This window comes from Parus major, chromosome 4 (genome assembly GCF_001522545.3).
Source record: "Parus major isolate Abel chromosome 4, Parus_major1.1, whole genome shotgun sequence".
NCBI lineage: Eukaryota > Metazoa > Chordata > Aves > Passeriformes > Paridae > Parus > Parus major.
Window position 1 is genome coordinate 66,116,765 of NC_031771.1, and position 17,185 is coordinate 66,133,949.

General features: G+C 50.1%; 1 long non-coding RNA gene across 2 annotated transcripts in view; it reads left to right on the plus strand.

The window, feature by feature from the left end:
* Nucleotides 1–17,185, plus strand: part of LOC117244285 — a 56,428-nt gene continuing 39,243 nt past the window's right edge. For both annotated transcript variants that reach the window (XR_004497055.1, XR_004497056.1), the window contains exon 1: nucleotides 1–73. This is a non-coding gene — a long non-coding RNA (uncharacterized LOC117244285). The remainder of the gene's footprint in view (nucleotides 74–17,185) is intronic.

The window sequence follows — 17,185 nt, forward strand, 5'->3', positions numbered from 1 at the left end:
GGTTACGGGCGGCCGCCGCGGCCTCGCAGCGGAGCCGTTTGGGCGGGAGCCGGCGAGGGAGCAGCGGCCGCAGGTGAGCGGGGAGGGGGTCGCAGGTGACCCCCGGGGATAGGAACGGGCTTGTTGTGGTGGCGTGGGGGTGATGGAAGGGGTCCACGCGTGTCTGTGGAGTTGGGTTACCCCCGCCCTGTCCACGCTGGACTTGGGGTTTGGCATTTGCTTATTTGTAGGTGTATTTGTTATGAGGATTTCTAAAAGTGATCGCGGGCTGGGGCTCTTGGATTTGCTCCCTTGGAGCGGGTCCAGAGGAGGCCACCAAGTTGATAGGAGGGATGCAGCACCTCTCCTGCGAGGAAGGGCTGGGAGAATTGGGATTGTCCGGCATGGAGAACAGAAGGATCCGGGCAGACCTAATGGGAGCCTCTCAGTACTTGAAAGGAGCCCGCAAGAAAAATGGAGAGAGACTTTTTACAAGGGCCTGGGATGACAGGATAAGGGGGAATGGCCTCACACTGACAGAGAGTATGGTTAGATAAGATATTAGGAATAAATTCTTCCCTGTGTGGGTGGTGAGGCCCTGGCACAGGTTGCCCAGAGAAGCTGTGGCTATCCCTGGAAGTGTTTAATGCCAGGTTGGACAGGGCTCTGAGCAACCTGGGGTAGTGGAAGTTGTCCCTGCCCATGGCAGAGGATGGAACAAGACAGGCTTTAAGGTGCCTTCCAACCCAAACCATTCCATGATTCTATGAACATCCATCTGTGGGTCTGCAGTGACTCACAGGGCTGGACACGGGAGTCCAAGCTGGGGACACCCCTCCAAGACCCAGAAAACAGCTGCAGGGCAGGGCCACCATGGCCACCATCTCCTGGCACCACCCACCACCGCCCTGCTGCAGGATGGCCGGGCTCCCTGGACACCTCCACTCAGTACCCGGGGCTTCTGGTCAGTGAGGAGCCCTCCTGACCCACAGGCTGACCATGCTCCCCTTGGCAGATCCAGGCTGTGCTGGTGGCCAAAGGCATCTTTTGAGACCGATATTCCAGCTTGGGGGCTTGTGGCCTGGCAGCTCCCTGTGCCATCCCTCCCAGAGATGCTCCGGGCTGGAGTTGGAAGGGACACCTTCCTTGCTGTGGGGTCCAGAGGCTGTCCCTTCCTTCAAGGCTCTGTCCTCTTCTCAGTGGCACTTTCCGCTCCTCGAAGGGTGTGTCCCCTCCTCCCCACTGCCTCTGCTCATCCCAAACGGGAATCCCAAATGGGAATGTCCCTGCTGCCCCTCTCCAAGCTCTCCCACGCTCGGGTGGCTGCATCCTCCCTCCTCGGCCAGCGCTTGCTTGTTTCGGATCTTGGATGTCATCGAGGGTGGAAAATGTGACAGGAAGGAAGGGAGGCTTTTTTTCCCTCCTGCTAAATATGGACTGACATTAAAAATCTAAATACTGTCGCTAAAGGAATCCCAATGTCTGTTTGTCGAGGGAGAGAAAACGATGTTTTCTGGCTTTTCGGTTCCAGCTGGGAAGTTTCGCAAGGAGTGGTGGAGTCCTTGCCGGGAGCCTCAGGAATTTACTGAGCTTGTTCACAGGACGCTCTCTGCAGCGTCTTACGCTAAAAAAAATTAGTCATCCCTTCTCTGCCTGCCCGTGGCTGGGGGGAGCTTGCTGCGAGCATGCAGGATGCTTGGAAATATTTAAGGATTTTTTCCTCCTGTACAAGGAGTTCTAGAAACGACAGGAAATAAAGCTGCAGCCCCAACAGGAGTTTTTCATCTTTATTTTAATTCCTGTTGCTGCAGCAGCCAGTGGCAGGGAGGGGAAGGATGTGCTCAGGGGGGCTGCAGCCAGGTTTGCAGGGAGGATTTGTCTGTTTCTGTCAAGCATCAGATGCAAACTGATGCTGTTGTTCCCAGAGATTGGGAAACAGGCTTGATGTGGAGCTCTGGGAGGAGGAATGGGATCACAGGGATGGTCATGGCACTGCCAGCTCCCTGATGGCTTCTGCTGTGGCCAGGGTGAAGATCCAGGATGCTTTTTTGGGAACAGGGACCACAGCTCCCCTAGGACCTGGGGGAGCTGGGGAGACAGAGACTTGGTGTTTGTGCTGGGCAGAAAGTGGGCACTGCCACCTTCCTATTCCACATGTTTCTTTCCATCCCTCTTGGAGAGCTTTTGGGGCGAGTGCCTGTGGGAAGCTCCAGGGTTTTTGCCTGATCTTTGTTAAAACAGTTGGTTAAAGCAGCTGGTTGCTTGCAGTTGGCTGAAGGTGGTGGAATCATCATCCCTGGAGGTGTCCAAGGAACAACTGAATGTGGCACTCAGTGCTCTGCTGGCAAGGTGGGGATTGGTCACAGGTTGGACTTGTGAGGTGATCTTGGAGGCCTTTTCCAAATTAAATGACCCTGGGATTCTGTGAAAGCAATGGGGGATCCTGGGAGGTGCTGGAACAGATATTTCCCATTTCCAGGGCACTGGTACTGCTGTGTTCTTCCCAGACTAAGGAGACACAGCCCTGCCTTCCTGAAACATCCCTCACAAATAACTGCATCTCTGTGCTGCTCCGTGATACTGGTCCACGTCCAACATCAACATCCTCACGGAGGAGCGGTTTGAATTCCCCCTCTCCCTGTCTCCTCCTGCTGCCAGCCTACATCTGTTCTGTTCCAACCCTCTGTGTTTCCAGCAGGATGGTGGATCCCAATCCAGTGGGGAGGGCACAGGTTGTGTGACCTTTGCTGTGCTTGGCTGAGCCAGCGTCACTGTCATGTGTGATGCCTCTAAACACTGAGGAGCGTGGGGTGGGATATTCTGTGTGGAACAGCGCACCTGTAGTGCTTCCATAGGGTCAGGAGTGGCACCAGCTGCTGCCTGGTCCTCCCCTCCTGGTGTGACACGGGCAGGAGGTCGCTCATCCCTGGCAGCTGCTCTCTGGGCTCATTCACAAATCGCATTTTCCTCTGGAGAAAAACCAAATCCCTGGGCTTTCCTCTCACAGTGGAAGTCATTTGAAGGCAACCAGGTCTGTAAGCATCCCCAAAGCCTTCGGACAGGAAAAGACACTTGAGCGGAGAGGTAGGAAATGTCCGCATTTAGAGCACTGGCTGATTCATCTCCTGCTCTTAACTCTTTCCCCCCTGATTTTAGTGGGAATCCAGCTGGTTTGTTTCTAGGCTCAGAGCCCAGGGAGGCTCTGGCTGGATCACAGAATACTGCTGGGTTTTGTACATCGTGTTTACGTGGTTTGGGGTGGAAAAGGAACGGGGTGTGCGGTTATCCGAGTTGGATAACCGGAATGTCGGCAGTCACATTAGAGAGGATTAATATTTAATATATAGGGTATGAACCATTGTGCTTAATCACGATCTGAAGGGCTTAGGAAGGGATTTAGCAATAAGCAGGTGATTCCTGAGCTGTCCAGAATGATTTCTTGCATCTTCCTCTGGAGCAGCTGGTCCTGGATATCGCTAGAGGCTGGTGTGATCCTGTTCTTCCTGATGTCTCCAGGTTTTGTGAGTGGGTAGAGTGGCTTTCATCACGAGTGTTCACTTCTCATTAAACTCACAAATACTCTGGAAACACTTTTTCTCTGATGCAGCTCACGTGGCTGGACTGTCAGCTGTGGTACCTGTCAGCACTTGGAACTTCTGTGTGTGGCCAAAGCTCGTGGGAATCATGTCATGGGATCCATGGACATTGTCACTGTCACATACATCTGCCCAGGCTCTAGTGAAGAGGCTGCCCATTCATTCTTTGGTCTGGCTAACCTCTTTAGGAGGCCTTTCTTGCCATCTCCAGGCTCCCACCATGGTACTGGAGCTCCCCATGAGAGCGGTGCTGCTTTCCACAGCTGCTCTGTGTGGTCTTACGTGGGTTTTCTTCTGCAATGTGAGGTGTTTTGTGGTACAGCAAGATGGGGGCTGCTCCTCTGGGAAGGGGATTGGTGTGTTTGTGCAGGGAGGAGGTGATGGTGGAGAGTGCTGTGTCCAAGGCTGCGGTCCTCAGCACAACAAGGACTTAAAGAACTCCAGAAGAAGCAATAAAGATGCTCCAGGGCTGGAGCTCCTCTGCTCTGGAGCCAGGCTGAGAGAGCTGGGGGTGCTCATCTGGGGAAGAGGAGGCTCCAGGAAGAGCTCAGAGCCTCTTCCAGGGCCTGAAGAGGGGCTTCAGGAGAGCTGGAGAGAGACTTGGGACAAGGAACAAAGGAACAGGAGAAAGAGAATGGCTTCTCACTGACAGAGGGTGGGTTAGACAGGATATTAGAAAGAAATTTTTGCCTGCGAGGGTGGTAACGCCCTGGCACAGGTGCCCAGAGAAGCTGTGGCTGCCCCTGCATCCCTGGAAGTGTCCAAGGCCAGGGTGGATGGGGCTTGGAGCACCCTGGGACAGTGGAAGGTGTCCCTGCCCATGGCTGGGGGTTGGAACTGGATGCTCTTTCAGGTCCCTTCCAACCCAAACCTTGCTGTGATTCCACAGTTCTATACCAGGGCATTCAAATAACGCATCCCCACAGCCACATGTCCTACAGGTGTGGGGGTTGTGTTTCCATGGAGGGAAACCCTCCTTTAGGCTGCAGGAGGGTGTGTGCCTGCACCTTCCTCCCACCCTGCCCCAAATCACAACTCTCCTGGCTGAAAGCATCAGCCACAGCTGTCAGAGCCACCGTGCTGTGGTTGCAGCTGCAGTTTTGGCAGTAGCAGTCAAAACACCTGAGTGTGGGCTGGGTTTTGGCATATTGGTCATGCAGAAAATCCTGGTGTCTACTGAAACAGGCATGGAGGTTGGAATTCTTTTTAAAATTGGGACTACTTTTTTCCCCAAAAGACCAGTGGAAGAATGAGAGAATCAGGAAATGGTTTGGGTTGGAAGGGATCTTAAAGCTCATCTCCTTCCAAACCCCTGCCATGGGCAAGGACACCTCTCACTAGCCCAGGTTGCTCCAAGCCCTGTCCAACCTGGCCTTGAGAATGCTCCTTTTATTCTCTGTGCAAACAGATCACTTGCTTAGGCAGCAGCGACTCTTTATTCCAGAATAATTTGTTGTCCTAATTCCTTCCTGTTGAAGCAACTCCATTTTGCATGGAATAATTAGCGCTAATTTGGGCCTGGGATGGAAAACAAGAGTTCTCTGACTTCAGAGGAGCAGACAAGAGCATAACCTCTGCCTTTCCCACGTGAGTCAGGTCGTGCCGTGCCATCCCTCCTCTGAAGGAAAATTAAAACCTGTCTGTGAGACCAAACATTCCAGGTTGGTAGGAGGGAGCAGGAGGTAGAAGTGTCACCAATTTTAAGCCTTCTGCTGCTGCAGGGAGCTGAGGGCAAGTGTGGTGAGGGGGGAACGGAGCAGCACCTCCTTCCTTCTTGGCTGACACTGAGGAACAAATAAACAGAAATGTTCTCACCATGCTGATGTGAAAAGCTGCTTCTGAGCCAGCCTGGCCTGTTGGTGGATTCCTGGCACCCCAGCCAAGTACTTGAGACCTTTTTATTGCTGTAAGGAGGACTTCCTCATCCTGCCCCGCAGTCTGACTCGATCCACAGCTATTTTCTGGTCCTTCCAGGAAGACATCCCTGCTCTGCCTTCCTTTGTGTAGGGAAGGGAAACCGGCCAAATCCCTTCCCAGCCCCAAATCCCTGCATGTCTGAAGAAGGGGAGGTGCAGGGCATCCTTCCCATTTTACCCAGGAAGCATGAGATGAATTCCAGTGCAAAGCTGTTGCAGGCAGGATCTCCCCTGCCTGTCTCCCAGCTGCCTTTCTTGATTCTGGTAGGTTCAGTGTTTGCTGATGGGGCTGTGAGCACTGAGGTCATGAACATCTCTTCAGGATGAGTCCTGGAGGCCATGGAATGGGAGATGTCCAACCTGGAAATCCCAGCTGGCAGAAAATGGGCTCACATTGGATTGATACCTGACCACCAGACACCTTGGCTGATTGGTGCTGCTTAGACAGAGAGTTCTAAGGCCTGGATTCATAACTTGAGGGTCCAGGATGCTTCTTGGCACTCCAAACTCCATTGGTAAAGGTGTGTTACAGGCTCACTGTGGAGATACTGCAGCAGCATACCTGTCTGAAACAGGGGTTGGCCTGTTAGAGCTTGTAGGTTTTGTGTATCCAAGTTAAGTAAGAGGTGACAGGAAGGCTGGATCCAGGTATGAGCAGTGAATCAATCAGCACTGGATTGCTCTGGGGCTGAACCAGCTCCCCCTGGGATGACTGTCCTCCCATATCACGCCTGATGTTTCGAAATAACCTCTGATTGTTCTGATGATCTAAACCCCAGGGGTTTAGCTGGCTTTGGGCTCCACCCCATCAGTGGTGACCTTGCTGCAGGGCTGAGGAGAGCAGCAATTCCTGGTGTGGCTGCTGAGGGCAGGATGTCTCCCTGGGTCTGTGCTCACATGCTCTTCCCCAGGGAGTTGGGGATCATCTGCCCAAAAGAGAACTTGTAGAGGGTCTCCCCAAAACTGACACCCAACCATCCTGACTCGTCCTCTGGGAACGCTGATAAAGGAATCACAGAATCATGGAATGGTTTGGTTGGAAGGAGCCTTGAACATCATCTCATTCCACCCCCCTTCCATGGCCAGGGACACTTCCCACTATCCCAGGTTGCTCCAAGCTCCATCCAGCCTGACCTTGGACATTTCCAGGGATCCAGGGGCAGCCACAGCTTCTCTGGGCACCCTGGGCCAGGGCCTCACCATCCTCCCAGGGAACAATTTCCTTCCTAATGTCTAATCTAACCCTGCTCTCTTTCAGTGTGAAGCCATTCCCCCTTCTCCTGTTGCTCCAGTCTCTCTTCATCTTTCCTATAGGCTCCCTTCAGGTCCTGGAAAGCCCAGTTAGGTCATCCCAAAGCCTTCACTTCTCCAGGCTGAGCAATCCCAGTTCTCTCTCTTTCCTTATAGCAGAGCTGCTCCATCCATCTGATCATCTTGGTGGCCTCCTCCAACAGGCCACAGAGGTGAACTTGCCAATTAAGCAGCAGATCCTTCTGGAATCCCTGGGATTGTTTGGGCTCCATCCCTCGCTTTCCACCTGGATTTTTAGGGGTGGTGTGTCAATTCCTCCTCTGGGGATTTCAGACACTTCAGTCACAGCCTCAGGACTGACAGTACTGATTTGTGTTAGAAAATGCCATCGTGGTCTGTGTCAGAGAGGGTTCTGCAGCCAGGAAATCTGTTCCTGGCTCCAATGTGATTGCAACCAGCTCAAAGTGCTGCTTGCTTCCTGTCAGGCGTCTCTTACTCCATCCCCAAAAAACTGCTACACCCTGCACAGACCCAGCCCTGGACCAGGGACAGGAGTAACAGGGCTGGAGGAAGAAATGACCAACCAAGGCAGGGAAATAGGTGGCAAAAATGCCAGGAAGGAGCTGAGGTCTGGCTGCTCAGCCAAACCAGGAGCAAAAGGGACAGATCTCCCAATCCTGATGCTCTTAGAGCTTTCTAGAAGACTGGAACCCTCAAATAAGTAAATTTCACTGAGTGAGAGCAGAAATACGAAGAACAGGATTTACATTTTTGTGTGTGTGGTTTTGTTTTTTTTTAAAAAAGCATTTTAGTGGTTTATAAAGATTCCAGCAGTGCTCTGGGAAAGCGCAGCCTCCCGTTCCAGGCACCGTGTTCAGCACAGGAATATCCTGGCTCTCGACCTGCAGGTCTTGAGGTACCATAAATTTTTCTGGTGATAGCGTGTGGCAGGCCAGCATGCAAAACTTTTCCTGCTGCTTTACAATTTGAATCATGTTTTTATCATGCCAGCAGATAATCATCTGACTCGCGTTCCAGAAGCGAAGCTCTTGTGGATGTGTTTGAGAAGCCTGAAAATAAATATATTCACATGTGTTTGCCAGTGTTGTTGAACACATGGTGCATCTCAGAGCCTCTGGATTTCACTCTCTTGAAAACTGGCCACTCTTGAAGGCTCAGAAGTACAAGTTTAGTCCAAATGCTTCAGTTTCATACCCCTTCCATAGCTGACACTAATGCCATCCCCTAAATGATGAATTAGAGATGAGCAGAGATGAGTTAGAAATGAATAATAAATTGGAAAGCATGGATAATCCTCAAGATTTTCTCTTGAGGAGACTTTAAACCTATTTGGCTACAGGCAAATAAATGTTTTTAATCCAAATTGCCGTGTAGAATTTGCGTCCTTGTTCTGGTGGCAGGGTGGGAATGCCGGGTGGGATCTTTGGGTGACTTGGTGGCAGCAGCTTGTCTTTAGATACTGAGACTGGGATTAGAGAGGTTCAATTATTTTCTAATCTCATCTAGGAGCGTGCTTGACAACCCTTTCCATGAAGAAATTTCCCCTTATAGCCAATCTAAACCTCCCCTGGTGCAACTTAAGGCCGTTTCCTTTTGTTCTGTCTCTTGTTGCCTGGGAGGAGAGCCTGATCCCCACCTGGCTCCAACCTTCTGTCAGGGAATTGTGTTCAGCCAACTCATTTATCATATTTTATGTCTGTCTTGGCCCTCAGTGGTTTTCTGGGAGTTATTTTTTGACTCCAGCAGGTATTTGGAGGTGAAATCTGTGGCCCAGACTTGTGTTATGGCAGTGCTTGAGATCTGGCTGTGGAGGTCTGGCCTCCCAGAATCCAGCATCCAAATGAATTAAAACAGTAATAATAAAATAGGAAAAGGTTAGCTGAGAGAGAAAAGCAGCTTTGGAAGGGCTAAGGCGAACCTCTACTCTCCTGAGAGGTAAATATATGTTTTCTCATCTCTCTCATCCCTTCCTCAGCTGAGGCTCCAGAAAGGATGACAAACCTGGTGGCTGCCTGAGCATTTTCCACCTTGCATCCATCAGCATTTAGGATGGTTTGGGGGGTCTCCAAGTGTCTTCATCCCTCTTGGTGGCTGTTGTGAGGGTCCTTGTGGGAGTTCATATCCCTCAGCCAGGGCTGCAGGATATCTTGGTGATACATGTGCAAAACCAGTGCTGCAGGTGCATGTTCCACAAAGGTGACACATCTGATCCACCCACAAGAGGCTGTGGAGGCACCTGAGTACCTGATACTGCTTCTTGCATCCAGGTTTTATCCATGGCATAATGAAGGATTTACTCCTCACTTTCTTTAAAACATTTTAGAGCAACCTCTGTGCCTGTGCAGAGGTATTTGCCTTTTTTCCCAGGATATTCTGTGGGGGGTTGTTCGAGTTTATGTAACTTCCCATATGTTGCCCTCTTCTTGTAGAAACTTGAAGATAAATTGTGAAATGCAGGGAGCTGCTTTAAAAGGATCCATCCCCAGCTGGAGCTTGGCCTGTTTGTGGCCAGAAAAGGGGAACAGGCCCTCTGTCCCTGTTTCCTCTCTGGCACAGCTGAGCGAGCAGCGTGGGATGGAGCACCTGATGGTGCCCAGCACTGGGATGCTGCTGCAGGAGGAGCTCATGGTGAGCTGGCTCCAGAGCAGGCACGTGCTGTGAGGGTGGTGGTTTCTCCATGGAGGGGCTGCAGCCCTGGCATCATTCCCTGCAAGCTCTTTTCTCCCTTCCAAAGCTGCTGCTTTCCCTGCAGTGCCCCTCTGGCCAGCAGAGAGGGTGTTTTAGGTAGAGCTTTAAGTCAGTGTTTATTTTACCGTTTTGCTGGGTCTGATCTTGCTTGGTGCTGCTTGGTTCCAGTGTATATCATAGAATCATGGAATTGTTTGGGTTGGAAAGGCCATCGAGTCCAACCATTTCCCCAACTCTGCCAAGGCCACCACTGCTCCCTGTGCCCAAGTGCCACATCCCCACGGCTTTTCAATCCCTCCAGGGATGGGGACTCCACCACTGCCCTGGACAGGTGTTTCAATGCCTGACTACCCTTTCCATGAAGAAATTTTCCCAAATATCCAATTTACACCTCCCCTGGCCCAGCCTGAGCTGTTCCCTCTCCTCCTGTCCCTGTTCCCTGGGAGCAGAGCCCGACCCCCCCGGCTGTCCCCTCCTGGCAGGGAGTTGTGCAGAGCCAGAAGGGCCCCCTGAGCCTCCTTTTCTCCAGGCTGAGCCCCTTTCCCAGCTCCCTCAGCCCCTCCTGAGGTTCCAGCCCCTTCCCCAAATCCATTGCCCATATCAAGGGGCTCTGAGGGCGCTCAGTGTCTTGCAGACACACATTTCTTGGCTCCTGTGGGTCACAAGCTCAGCACCTGGTAGGAGATTCATGGCTCTTGTTCTCTTCAAACTTGACCAATGCCCTTCACTCATCACCCAGGTAATTTCTGCCTATCATTTTTGAAAATGTTTCAGTCCCAAGTGCAAGAGGAATTGTAGGCAGGATTCTGGCAGAGCTTGGAGCCTGCCTTCCACTGGGGAATTACACCGTGTGTAATTAGGGTCTCCAAAAACATCCCTTTCCAACCCCCCTGGAGCAAGCCAGGAATCCCAGACACTGAACAAAATCCTCTTTTGAACTTCAAGGTTGAGAAACTGAATTTGTCCTCTGACAATTGCGATTGTTTGGTGGACAGAGAACAAGGAACTCTGTGCACAAATGGATGGGAGAGTTGGAAAGTCCTGATGGGAAAAAGTGCTTCAGGGATGAACCATGCCAGGTCTGATGATAACTGGCTGGAAACTTCAGCCAGGGCTCCTGGACAGCCAGGCAGCCTCAGCAGTGCTGGGAAAACTGAGCTCCTCCACATCCAAACCCAGGAATTGACCTATTCAGTGGGGTTTTCTGAAGTTACTGCAAGATCATGAGTGTCTGTAGGAAGCCAGGAACTTTGCAGTTGCTCAATACTCACTGAGCTGCTTTGGCATGGGTTATTTGGAATGGTTTTATTTTTGTAGAATGGATTCAGAGTTCCCTGCGTGGGATCTTTGGAGATGAGTGTGTTTAGCTGCTGTGGAAAGAGGTCCTTGTGAGGTGGGGCCTGGCTTGGTGACTGTGGCTTCACTGGAGGTGACATGACAGCAGCCTCTGGGCAGCACAGCAGACTACAACACCAGTCTTGTAGTTTAATCAGTTTAAACTGTCTCTGCTGCACAAAACAAATTTTCTGACCAGAATGTCAGAGTTTGATAGAATCACTGAATCATGGAATGGTTTGGGTTGGAAGGGACCCTAAAGACCATCTGGTTCCATCCCCTGCCATGGGCAGGGGCACCTTTTACTATCTCAGGTTGCTCCAAGCTCCATCCAGCCTGGCCTTGGACACTTCCAGGGATCCAGGGGCAGCCACAGCTTCTCTTGCGTTTGAAGGGTGCAAATCTCACTGGCTACAGTTTGGCTCAGTTTGGGAGAGAATCTTTAAAATTGTGTTTTGAAGCTGTGTGTGCTGGGGGATTTTATTTTGTGCTGTTCAGTGCCCCACAGGCCAAGAAAAGTGGCATGGATTTAAGGAGATTTGAGTTCCTGAAGCCCTGAAATTCCACCCAGCTGTGCCAGAGCTGCCCAGCTGAGATCACTGCTTTATATTTGATATTGAATTCTCCCTCCCCTGCTGCTTCATTAAGGCAGTGGAATTGCAGAAATGTCAGTAATTAGCTAATGAAGGACACAGGTGGTAGTGCAGTCAGAGCTTCCATAGGTGCACAGTTGTTATTCCAGGGTTTTCAATCCAACGTGGAAAGGTCATCTCTGCCATGCTCATTGTGGCTGTGACTGGTCCCATCCTACATCCAACACTTCCTGTGCCACTTTAGCTGTTTCCAGCCCCTTGGATGGTCATGGCAGTGCATTCCATGTCTCCCTTCCAAAATGGGACTTTGGGCCGGCTCCCAGCCCTGCCATCAGATCCCGAGCCCAGGGCTAGGAACAGGATTGCCATTTCCACTTTGTTTTTTCCCATTCTTCCTGTTACAGGAATTGTTGCCACTCTCTTCAAGCATTCCTTGAGCTTTGTCTTCAATGGCAGGACTGGGCTGTTGGCACAGGGCGTTTCCAGGAGGATTGTTTTGCTGTGGAGGTGACAAATGGCAGCAGAGCTCCTTTGGGATGCTGTGGCCATTTCCCAAGGGAGCACCGGGAATGCAGAGCTCAGGCCTCTGTGTCTCTCCCTGTCTTTATTGAAATCCTTATTTAAGGTCCTGCAGGCTCTGCTCTGGGGGGATTCAGAGTTCAGAATCATGTGGATTCATGAATTTTGGTGGGCTTTTTGGAGATCCAATCCTGTGTTAAGCCTTGGGAGGCTGCGTGGCCTCTGACAGGTGCTGTGGGACAAACCCACCTTTGGGCTTGGGCTACCACATTCCATCCATGGGCCAGCTCTCAGTGGCTTTTGCCAAGGACAGGATGGTGTTTTGTGTCCTTCCTGTGGGAAGCTCTTGCAGAGGTTCTTGTGGTTCTTCAGCCAGTTTTGAAGCATCTCTGGCTACTCCAGTTTGCCTGTGGTCACTTGATGAGCGGTTCCAAATGACCCTGTCAAACTGTGGTGTTGGATGTTACATTAGAATCAATTTTTCTCATTGCTGATGGTTTTACTTCATATATTTTTAGAAGCTGGGCTCTGATTTTACTTTGAAACAGTCAAAACATTGAATAAAACACTCCAAAGCTTTCAAAGCATTTGAACTACACTCTCCCTTCAGACATTCTCAGTCATTTCCATCGTAGATCTGACCCCAGGTATCTGCTCTGAGCTATGCCCAGGTTGCAGAGCTCCTTGGATCTCTCTCCAGACAAAAACAAGAGGCCTGGGCAACATTGGGAATGATGATCTGGGGGAGAGGAACTGAAAATGAATGTGGTGGTTAAATCTGTTCTTGCTAATGAGAGCCACTTGAATTTATTTTTGGGTGAAATTTTGGTCCATCCTATTCTGGAGCTAAATTCATCACTTGCTTTTTGGATTGTCTCCTCTTTCTCTCTTGGCCTCCAGCTGCCAAACCCTCCCTTCTCCCCCTGTGCCCTGGCACACAGAATTGCAGCATCCTGAGCTCCAGCACTGCAGATGTGCCAGATGGAGACAGTGAGCTTGGGCAGGTCTCAATTTTGGAAGCATCAAGAGAATGATGACTTGAGAAAAACCTTCTTGTTTATACTGAATTTTGTCAGAGCCCAGCGATGTTGAACAGGCACCTCGGAAGCTTCGTGCCAGAGAGCTCCCAAGTGTTGCTGCTGTTCATGGAATGGTTTGGGTTGGAAAGACCTTAAAGACCATTGATCCCAGCCAGCAGGGACACCTTCCACTAGACCAGGTTACTCCAAGCTCCATCCAACCTGGCCTTAAAGCCACAAACATCCTCTGCTCTTGAAAACCTGTCCCCTAAATGGTCTTTGTAGACAAAATCATGCTTACACCAAGCACTTGCCTACTTAATTTTCACATCTGTTATTTTTCTTTCCTCTGGGTAGAGTTGTTTCTCATCAGCTTTGAGCACAAAGATGCCTATTTGTTAAGTGTTTCCTGGCTGCAGAGTTAAAACTCTTTAATATTCCTGTCTTCTGCGAGCTTTCTTCCATGAACTTTCCTTCACTCGCCACCCTCCTCCCATTTATCAAAGCCTGCCTTGCTCACAGATTTGGTGCCTGATGGGGGACAGGGATTATTCCCACTGTGTCACACCAGGCTGCTTGCTGTCCCCAGGGAAAAAGGGATAGATGTGAAATAAAAGGAGGAGTCGGTGCTTCCACGCTTGTTGAGAAATGCTGGCTTTTGAAATGTCCTGAGCCTGAAATCTCTTGCTTGGAGAACAGGTCTGATGTGCCTAATGATGCTGGCCAATTCCCACTCCAGTTTCCTATTGCTTGGTCCAAAAGGGATTTATTCCCTCAGAAATGGGGCTCATTCAGCCTGCTTTAGGTAATGGACAGCTGAGGAAGCAACACTTTGATTTTTTCCTAGAATAAAGCATCCTGCAGGGGCTTTCATGTTTAATAATAATCTGCAAAACCTTGTGATCTTTGATTTCAAGTGCTGTGAGCTGAACTCCGTGTTTTAGTCACAGAATCACAGAATGGTTTGGGTTGGAAGGGACCTTAAAAGACCATTTCATTCCAACCTCCTGCCATGAGCAGGAACTAACTCCCACTGTCCCAGTTTGCTCCACACCCCATTCAGCCTGGCCTTGGACACAGAGATGGACAGCCTGGACAACCTGTGCCAGTGCCTCACCACCCTCACAGGGAATAATTTCTCCCTAATATCCAATCCAAACCTACTCTCTTTCACCTTAGTGTCGACTGTGACTCTTTCACCATTAACATCTGCACTTAATATTCCTACTTTTTGTTTAATAACTGGGGGGTCAAGCCCTGTCTTGTCCAAACTGGGTGTTTTTTGGGGCCCTGGTTCAGCAGCATTGGCTCCTCCATCAGTCCCTGGCTGAGCAGGGAGCACAGCTACCCTGGTGCCAAAAGGAAATCAAGGTGCAGAGAGCTGATGAGTTGTTTCGTGGCAGGGATGAGCTGATGTAAGATAGTGCTGGTGTTGTTTTGGAGAGTTTATTTTTCTGTTCCCTCCTTTCTGCACGTGTTAGACCACGTCTGGTGGTGAGTAAGGCAGCTCAGCTTGCTTACCTTGGCGTGAAGGCGGCGCTCCGGCGCAGCACCCTGACCTGGCCAGCGTTTTGGTGAGCTGGCAAACGAGCTGAGCCACTGTGGTTGACACAGAGTGGCTCTGGGAGTGCTTGGGATGGGAGGTGAGGAGAAGGGAGCTCTCACCTGCTGGCAGTGGCCTGTGTAATCATCCACCACAGAATTCCCAGCTCCGTTTGGTGCCCTGCGTGCCGACTCTTGCCTCTGGTTGGGATGAAATGAAAATGTGGGAACCACATGTGACCTGCCAGCACTATCTTGTTTAACACCCTATCTCCAGATGTTTCCAGCTTGTAGTGCTAATTTCCACTTGAAGTTATCCAAGGGCCAAATCCAAGATGCTTGCTGCCTTTAGAAAGAGGAGTCCAACTGCCCTTAAATGGTATCTCTTGTTTTGCTCAATCCCACATTTCTTGCAGCCAGGTAGGACAAGCCTGTCTATCTCCAAACTGTCCCTTCCATCTCAAAATCATCTTACAGTGACATTTCTTTCATCATTATATGAGTAAGAGGATTGAAAAGCAAGAAGAATCAGATTTTGCCCAGGAAATTTTGTACTTTCCAAGGGCATTTCATCACATCCTTTTTTTGAAATCTGTAAGAACAGCTTTCTCCAAGGGATGCTCTTCCCTTGGGACTGCACATGCTTTTCTTAAATTTCACCAGCACGTGACCACAGGGCACGGAAGGACTCGCAGGAATGTTCTAACTCCCTTTGAAAGGCAAGCTGTTCTTTCAGCCTCTTGCAGAATTGCTCTGACAGGAGATGCTGCAATCAGGCTGCAGAGGTAATTGTATTTGTAATGTGAAAGACAGAACAGGGTCTACAGCTCTCATCCTCAACAGGCTCTGCAGAGACCCAAAGGTAGTCCAAAAAAACCCAAAAAAACAAACCCAAACCAACAGACCCAACCTTTGCTTCTGACATTTGTGATTGGTCTGGGCAAAACATTAGGAAACAACATACTCAAGGGGACAAGATGATCTCATACAGCTGACTTTAAAGCAACATGCTCCTGTGGAAACTTGTTTCTGTGCCTATTCCAGAGCACTGGCTGCTGCCTGGATCTCCCCTACCCGCCCTGGCACGGCTCAGTTTAGTCAGCAAGTTCCAGTTCAACTTCTGCCTTTTATTTTGTGCCTGTACCTGAGTTAGCTCCATTCCTCAGAAACCAGCTCTTTGTCAGAGGAAAGGCTTCCAGGATGCTGCCAGCAACTCATTGTCCATTTCCTGGGGAGATCTGCTTGCTTTTAAGTAGTTTGCCTGAAATCTTGACTATTCCAGTGCAGCTAAGGCTTCCTGTGTTGGTTGGCTTTCTTGGGATGAAGCTCCAGCCACCCACATGCACTGTCTGCATTTAGTTGTGAGTCTGGAGAACAAATCTCTGCCGTGGGGGTTTCACCATCACTGTGTTGTTGCTCCTCTGACACTGCGATATGTGACCATCCTCAATGTGGCAACTGATGTACAAACAGCTCCCCACTGTTTATTGCTGTTGGATTTTGAGGGGTGTGGAGACAGGAGCTGGGGCTGGAGCAAGCTACAGGGGTTGGATGTAGCAGTGTTGAGGGAACTCACATTTGGAGCCCGGTGGCTTGGCTGAGTGATCTGCCATGGCACATCCTCCCTGGTCCTTCCTCAAGTGCAGATCAGACCTTTATGATGTTCACAGCTCTTGAGTACGAAGGCAGTGCAAGGATCTTGGCATCCCAGGCGGAGATGAGCTTGTTTGCATCCAAGTTCCTCAAGGTTTTCCTCTAGTAAAGCCTTGGTATTCCCCGTTTGGCCAGGCTGGTTCTCTCTCCTGTGTCCTCAGAGGTGTGGTGTGGACTTTTCCAACAGAACATCGTTCATTCAGTCCCATTTTTTGAAAAAGAATAGAACAGATTATCTTTTCAGGGCCTGACTCTTGCTGGTTTTTCAGGAGCAGGTGGCAGCAGCTGGTGTGGCCATGAATGAAGTGATACAGGAGAAGCTTGTTCAGAACTGACTGTAACTTCCTCTCTGCCTCTGAAGGATTTACCCTCCCTGAAAGGTTTCCATTTCATTAAATCCACCCATAGCAATGGAGCCTGAAAAAACCATGAACTCCCACCTCCAGCAGACTGGCTGGTGTTGGTGTTGTTTGGGATTTTAACTGGGGAGAATGAGTCAGCCTGTCCTCAGAAAGCACCAGGACTACCAGTTTCCTTCACCACTTGACCACCAGTTTCCTGTTGCTCCCTTTTGTTTTTCTCTTTTTCCTTTTGTTGAAGCTTTTAGGGCCTGGGTGCACATTTGTGAGAGTGTCTGGATGTTTCCCACTACTGGGACTCTACTGAGTGTGTCTTCTCTGCTTATTTTTTTCAAAAAGAGGACAAGATCTTGTCCAAACCTCAACTTCTAGGGTTATAACTCTAGCTGCTGGCCTTAGGGAGCTGTCAGGTCCTCAAATAAATCTTTCTTTATTTTACAGCACTTAAACTGTAGGAATTCACACAACTTGATTCCAGAATTGCTTAAAGCAGAACAGAATAAAACATACTAACTGTTTTGGGGTAAAGCTTTAAATGGTAGGTTAGGTCACAGAGGACTGATGACTATGAAGTTATAGCAAACTCATACCAACTCTTCTGTTTGTTCTCTGGGATGTGGCCATGGTGTCCCAGACCATGCTTTGCATGCTGGGCACTCTTTTTCCTAAAGAAAGGAGTGCAGGGATGTGCAGGACTGCCAGAGCAGAGCATGG